Source organism: Lepidochelys kempii, chromosome 1, assembly GCF_965140285.1.
Source record: "Lepidochelys kempii isolate rLepKem1 chromosome 1, rLepKem1.hap1, whole genome shotgun sequence".
NCBI classification, from domain to species: Eukaryota; Metazoa; Chordata; order Testudines; family Cheloniidae; genus Lepidochelys; species Lepidochelys kempii.
This window is the reverse complement of record NC_136380.1, coordinates 347914636-347922123: the sequence shown is the minus strand read 5'-3', so window position 1 is coordinate 347922123 and position 7488 is coordinate 347914636. Positions and strand designations below refer to the sequence as shown.

General features: G+C 46.9%; 1 protein-coding gene across 1 annotated transcript in view; it reads right to left on the bottom strand.

Annotated features, from left to right (window-relative positions):
- Positions 1-3162: 3162 nt before the first annotated feature.
- Positions 3163-7488, bottom strand: part of TMEM209 (transmembrane protein 209) — a 31158-nt gene continuing 26832 nt past the window's right edge. Inside the window, exon 16 of the mRNA XM_073328915.2 lies at positions 3163-3727. The gene's annotated coding sequence lies outside the window, so the exon portion shown is untranslated. The remainder of the gene's footprint in view (positions 3728-7488) is intronic.

Below are 7488 nucleotides of genomic sequence, written 5' to 3'. Positions count from 1 at the left end.
CTCTAAGAAGCCTAGAATAATACATACCCTTGGCTAACAAAAATGGCTCTCTATACAAACCGCATTTTAACTAGTGCCTACCTTATTTTTATTCTTAAACAGGACAAGATGGAGCATGGAATCAGATGTTGAGAGAGGGAAGACTAGGGTAGCTATTCCATCCTACTGGCAACGTTCTGATTGCCACTAAGCCAGCCATCAAATGATGTATGCTACTCGTGCCCACAGTTAGTACATGTGAGTTCATTCAAATTCGATGACAGGTGCTCCCCATAGCTTCTACTGCCACCACTATAGGGGACATTGTGTGTTTTGTTTATGAGACAGTTCCAGGTGTACCCAGGAAATACACATGGACGCAGCAGATGTATTTAAGATTGTCGCACATCAAGTCAATAAATGAAAAGTCAGTCCTGCAAAACCCTACACTTCCACTTGCTTGGGAGGAACAAGTTATTAGTTTTTCCAGCATGATGATTAGGGAAGTTGATAGACATGGCCTAAAACTCCAGATCTACACCAGCACTTTCGTCGGCAAAACTTACGTCTCTCAGAGGTGTGAAAAAAAGCCGCTATGCGCACTCCCACCAAAACAGCTTCTCCCGCCAACATAGCTCCCGTCGCTCATCGAGGTGGTTTTATGATGTCAATAAGAGAGCTCCCCAGTCAGCACAGAGCGGCTACACGAGCGATCTTACAGCGGCAGAGCCACTCCATACAGCTGTGCTGCTGTAAGCTTGCTAGTGCAGACATGGCCTAAATTTTCATGAGACTATTGCAAGACTAAGGTAAGGAAATCAGTTACTTCACGTGGGGGAGAAAGACTGATCCTCAGCATATGACATTAAAGAGGGAAGAGTCAAGTCCCATTCAAGGACTTTAAAGTTCCATAAAGACTGCTCTCCAGTTGTAATCCTAAAATGAGACTATGTCTGAAAACCACTGCTAAAGAGATGGTCAGGTGAGCGGTAGAAAGCTGTTTGGAAAAAGTTAGTGGTTGAAATGCAATATGAACACAGGTGTTGGAGTACTTTCAAGTCGTTCTCATTGTAGTACAAGAAACTGGCTGGTGGAAAATACAGCCAGCCCGGCATCCTTAAAAGGAAGCATATATTTAGAGTAGAAACAGATGGATTATTAGCAACCGCTCAACTCTCATCTTGCGAAGGACTGAGTCACACCTGTGTACAAAACACTGGGCATTTGTTTATGAGGGACTCATTTGCAACTGCATGTGACAGGGCTCTGCTAGGACCCTCACCTGTTACTTTGTAATGTAAGGGGAAGTTTAAAAGCACTGTAATAGAGGCTCAAATTAAACGTATACCCCACATAAAAAAATAGGACCACAAAATGCCACGTTGGCTAAACAACAGAGTAAAAGAGGCGGTTAGAGGCAAAAAGGCATCCTTTACAAACTGGAAGTCAAATCCTGCTGAGGAAAATAGAAAGGAGCATAAACTTTGGCCAGTCAAGTGTAAAAGTATAATTAGGCAGGCAGAAAAGAATTTGAAAAAGCAATTAGGGCCCTGTCTACACTATCAAGTTCTGTCAATGCAAGCTACGCCGACGATCAAAGAGCGGTGACATCACTTGTGCACGTTCACACCACGTTCCTTCTATCAGCGGAGCATATCCACAGCTGGTGCTCTGTCCCACTGTGCTGCTCGCCACCTTCTGCAGCTAGAAGTTGTGAGAAGGTGGAGTGTATCGCAGTGCATCCTGGGTGCAGGCGCAGTATCCCATGATGATGGTTTTTCTGTCCCATCATTCCACGTCTGAAAGGATGGCTCCTGCATTGGCTCTCTACTGTGGTGGTCACTGTTACAAACACATTGCAGCTGGTCATGCAGTATATCGTGAGCACCCAAGATGAACAGGAATCAGAGTTGCCTGACCTGCGGCATGCCACAGAAAGAAACACCACCAGATTACTTTGGGTATTCACAGAGCAGCTGCAGACAGTGAACTGTCACTTTGGGGCTTGGGAAACAAGCACTGAGTGGTGGGATTGCATTGTTATGCAGTCCTGGGATGATGATCAGCGGCTGCAGAATTTTCAGATGTGGAAAGCCACCTTCCTGGGACGGTGTGAGGCACTTTCCCCAGCACAGTGGTGGAAGGACACCAAAATGAGAGCTGCCCTCTTGGTGGAGAAGCACATGGTGATTGCTATGTGGAAGCTGCCAATTCCAGACTGTTATAGGTCAGTCGCAAATCAGTTTGAAATCATGGAAGTCCACTACTGGGGCTACATTAACAGAAGTGTGCAGGGCCACTAATCGCATCCTGCCATGAAGGACTGTGACTCTTGGAAATGTCCATGAAACAGTGGATGGTTTTGCAGCTACGGGATTCCCTAACTGCAGTTGGGCAAAAATGGTATGCATATCCCTATTTTGGCCCTGGACCTTGCTGCAACGGAGTACCTAAAAAGAAAGGGGTACTTCTCTATGGTACTGCAGGTGCTTGTGGATCACCATGGGCATTTCATTGACATCAACGTGAGGTGGTCAGGGAAGGTGCATGACACACGCATCTTCAGGAACACTGGCCAGTACAGAAAGCTGCAAGCCAGGGACTTTCTTTCTAGATCAGAAAATGCCAATGGGGGGATGTTGATATGCACATAGCGATCCTGGGAGACCCAGCCTACCCCTTCCTCCCATGGCTCCTGAAACCTTATCTGGGAAACCTGGACAGCAGCAAGTAACACTTCAACAATAGGCTGAGCAGATGCAAAATGACCATAGAACGTGTATGCGGCAGATTAAAAGCATGCTGGTGCTGCCCTTATGGCAGGTTAGACCTAAACATGCACTCTGTAATATTTGTGTGGCTAAGGGTGAAAAGTTTCCCCCATCCTGGAATGCAGAGGTGGATCGCCTGGCAGCTGATTTTGAGCAGCCAGCTACTAGCGCTCTTAGAGGGGCACAAGGGGGTGGGGGGGCTATTTGAATCAGGGAGGCCTTGTGGCTCTATTTTGACAGTGAACACCAGTAATACAGCTCTCTGCCATGGTTTGTTAACTTGCAGCCTTGCACGACAATTTTAATTATTCCCAACAGTGATTTGTAGTCTGTAAATGATCTAGTTGCCGCTGCGTATTAATTTAAGCAGCAACCAGCACATGTAGGAGACAAATAAAGATTATCTTTCAGAGAGTATGTTTTTATTAAATACAAAACAACCACACGCACTAAATGCTTGGGGGGGAAGGGAGATAACAGTGAAGGGCAGGGTAGGCTCTCATAGCTATGTGTAAGTCCAGCTGTCATTTTGGAAACTGTCCAAAGGGATAGAGTGAATGGAGTAACAAGACAGGTCGGGAGGTTGGAAGGAAGGTGTGGGAGGAGTTTAGGAGGAGCATGGCAAGCAGTTCGGTATTGGCTTCAAGGGGCAGAAGGCAAGCAGTTCGGTATTGCTGTGAGGGGGGAGGAGGCGAGCATGCATGAATTCAGCCTGCATTGTAATTTGAGACTTCAGTCCTCCATCACTTTTATCATCCACTCCTGGCCCATTAAAATTCACTCCTGGCTCTCCTTTCTGTCCTGCCTGTTTTATATTTGTCTTTTTAAAGTCTCTTTCCATGCCCTGAGTTCTTGTTTATTGTCCTCCGAAGATTGGAGCACCTATCAAAACATGTCCTCTTTGCTCCTCCTCAGTCACTTCCTTATCTGGTGGAGGTGCTCCGCCGATGTGTAAGGGGTTCCCCTGAAGGCCACATCTACAGAAGCACAAGAAAGAATAAACAAACACAATTGTTAGTGCACTCACAGCATAGTAAAATACACCTCTCTTTTTATGAATCAGTTTCTCACTGGCACTTGGCAAGCACAGAGCTTGACCAGCACCCTAAACATGGTGAGCTCAGCCCCGGGGAGACCTCAAGATGGGGCAAAGGGTTGAGGTGGTTTTTTAAGGGGATCACTGCAGGCAACTAAGGACAAAATTGTAAATTCTGCCACCATTTTCAACAGGTGGGGGTCATTATAGCCAATATCTCACTCCTGAGGGTGAGCAAGATGAAAGGGTGTATCTCCTAAGTGGGTGCGGCTTCAGACCGGGTCCCTTCGCTGCTCGCCTGTGTGCCACTTTGGTCCCAGCACACATGATTGCTAATTGACATGGGAAAGTTTCCTACATTGGGGGAAGGAACAAAAGCAGCTCTGCGCCAAGGAACCTTCAGCAGAGGATTAGCAAGTACCTCCAGGAAAGTTTCCTAGAGATCTCTCTGGAGGATTTCTGTGAAATCTCGGTGTACATTAACACGCTGTTCCACCGAACTGCTTAGCTGTACGGGGCAACATGAAGCACATGCAAACACAGCTAGCCTTGTACATTTCTATCCCTTCACCCACTTCTAGAATATAACAAAGCAAAGGACAGCTCCACCTCATATGACCCAGCAGCATTAACTCAAAAAGATCAATTACCAGAGCTCCCCTCTCCTGCATCATGCACGCCAGAGACGGAGTGCTGGGAATGGCTTGAACCCTCCGGGGTTGAAAAGAGCTCCTGGCTCCCCATGGTCCTGGACGACCCTGTCACCTGTTCCATTTTCTCCTCCAACTCGACCTCCTTGTCCACGACTTCATCCTTGAGGCTGATTCTGCTGTCCACTGTCTCCAGTCCCACTGAAGTATCCACGGGCCTTTTGGTGGCAGCCCCACCTCGACCACCAAGAATGGTGTCCAGCTCCTTATAGAATTGGCAGGTCTTCAGCGCAATACCGGAATGAGGGTTTGACTCCCTTGCCTTCTGGTACACCTGCCAGGTCCAGGTACCTCCACTCCTTGATCTTTGCATGGCACTGCTGCATGTCCCATTCATAGCCCTTCTCCAACATGCCATGGGAAATCTGACTGTTGCTATTGAAGTTCCTCCAGCTGGAGTGGAGCTGGGACTGCACAGCTTCCTCTCCCCATATACTCAGCAGATTCAACAGCTCCGGTGTGCTCCAAGCAGAAGAGTGTTTGGAGCGTGAAACTGCCCTGGTCAGATGGAGAGTTGCCATATGAGCGCACCACGCTGAGTAAACAGGAAGTGGAATTTCAAAAAGCCCTGTGCCTTTAAAGGGGAAGGTGCGGATGCCTGTATATCTGGGTACAGGGTAGCAGAGTTTGAACTGTTGACCAGAGCAGTCAGGATGGGCACTGTGGGACATCTCCTTGGGCCCTTTACTGTGACATAACCAAGCACAGTGTCTACCCTGACACTGTCAATATAACTTTGTGCAAAAAGCTCTACACCTCTCATAGAAGTGGTTTTATTTTGTCAGCAAAGCATGAGTTTTGTTGGCAGAAGAAACATTGTAGTGTGTACGCACCTCCACTGTTTTGTCGACAAAACTGCAGCGTAGACAAGGCTTAACTGTGGTATGTAAATTATTGCTTAAATCAGCATCCACATGAATGGAGGACAGCTAATGTAACACCAATTTTTTAAAAAGGCTCCAGAGGCGACCCTGGCGATTTCAGGCTGGTAAGCAAAATTTCAGTACCAGGCAACTGGTTGACATCATAGTCAAGAACAGAATTATCAGACACAGAGATGAACACAATATGTTGGAAAAAGAGTCAACACTGCTTTCGTAAAGGAAAATCATACTTCACCAGTCTATTAGAATTATTTGAGGGGGTCAACAAATATGTCGACAAGGCTGATCCAGTGGATATAGCTAATGTACTCAATGTGGAAATTTCTGTAAATATAGCTAATTTCCACTCAATGTGGAAAAAGCTAATGTACTCAATGGTTTTTTTTGCCTGTCTTCACAAACAGGGTCAGCTCCCAGACTTCTGCACTGGGCAGCACAGCATGGGGAGAAGGTGACCAGCCCTCTGTGGAGAAAGAAGTGGTTCGGGACCATTTAGAAAAGCTGGACGAGCACAAGTCCATGGGGCTGGATGCGCTGCATCCGAGAGTGCTAAAGGAGTTGGCGGATGTGATTGCAGAGCCATTGGCCATTATCTTTGAAAACTCATGGTGATCAGAGGAGGTCCCGGAGGACTGGAAAAAGGCTAATGTAGTGCCCATCTTTAAAAAAAGGGAAGTAGGAGGATCCGGGGACCTACAGACCAGTCAGCCTCACCTCAGTCCCTGGAAAAATCATGGAGCAGGTCCTCAAGGAATCAATTCTAAAGCAATTAGAGGAGAGGAAAGTGATCAGGAAGAGTCAGCATGGATTCACCAAGGGCAAATCATGCCTGACTAATCTAATTGCCTTCTATGACGAGATAACTGGCTCTGTGGAAAGGGGAAAGCAGTGGACGTGTTATTCCTTGACTTTAGCAATACTTTTGACACGGTCTCCCACAGTATTCTTGCCAGCAAATTAAAGGAGTATGGGCTGGATGACTGGACTATAAGGTGGATAGAAAGCTGGCTAGATTGTCAGGCTTAACGGGTAGTGATCAATGGCTCCATGTCTAGTTGGCAACCGGTATCAAAGGGAATGCCCTAAGGTCGGTCCTAGGGCCGGTTTTGTTCAATATCTTCATAAATGATCTGAGGATGGCGTGGATTGCACCCTCAGCAAGTTTGCAGATGACACTAAACTGGGAGGAGTGGTAGATACACTGGAGGGTAAGGATAGGATACAGAGGGACCGAGACAAATTAGAGGATTGGGCCAAAAGAAATCTGATGAGGTTCAACAAGGACAAGTGCAGAGTCCTGCACTTAGGATGGAAGAATCCCATGCACCGCTACAGACTAGGGACCGAATGGCTAGGCAGCAGTTCTGCAGAAAAGGACCGAGGGTTTACAGTGGATGAGAAGCTGGATATGAGTCAGTGTGCCCTTGTTGCCAAGAAGGTCAATGGCATTTTGGGCTGTATAAATAGGGGCATTGCCAGCAGATCGAGGGATGTGATGGTTCCCCTCTATTCAACATTGGTGAGGCCCCATCTGGAGTATTGTGTCCAGTTTTGGGCCCTACACTACAAGAAGGATGTGAAAAAATTGGAAAGCGTCAAGCGGAGGGCAACAAAATGATTAGGGGACTTGAACACATGACTTATGAGGAGAGGCTGAGGAAACTGGGAATGTTTAGTCTGCAGAAGAGAAGAATGAGGCGGGATTGAATAGCTGCTTTCAACTACCTGAAAGGGGGTTCCAAAGAGGATGGATCTAGACTGTTCTCCGTGGTAGCAGATGACAGAACGAGGAGTAATGGTCTCAAGTTGCAGTGGGGGAGGTTTAGGTTGGATATTAGGAAAAACTTTTTCACAAGCAGGGTGGTGAAGCACTGGAATGGGTTCCCTAGGGAGGTGGTGGAATCTCCTTCCTTAGAAGTTTTTAAGGTCAGGCTTGACAAAGCCCTGGCTGGAATGATTTAGTTGGGGATTGGTCCTGCTTCGAGTAGGGGGTTGGACTAGATGACCTCCTGAGGTCCCTTCCAACCCTGATATTCTATGATTCTATATAGTGTACTTGGACTTTTAAAAAGCTTTGACAGGGTCCTCACGAAAAACTCTTAAGCAAA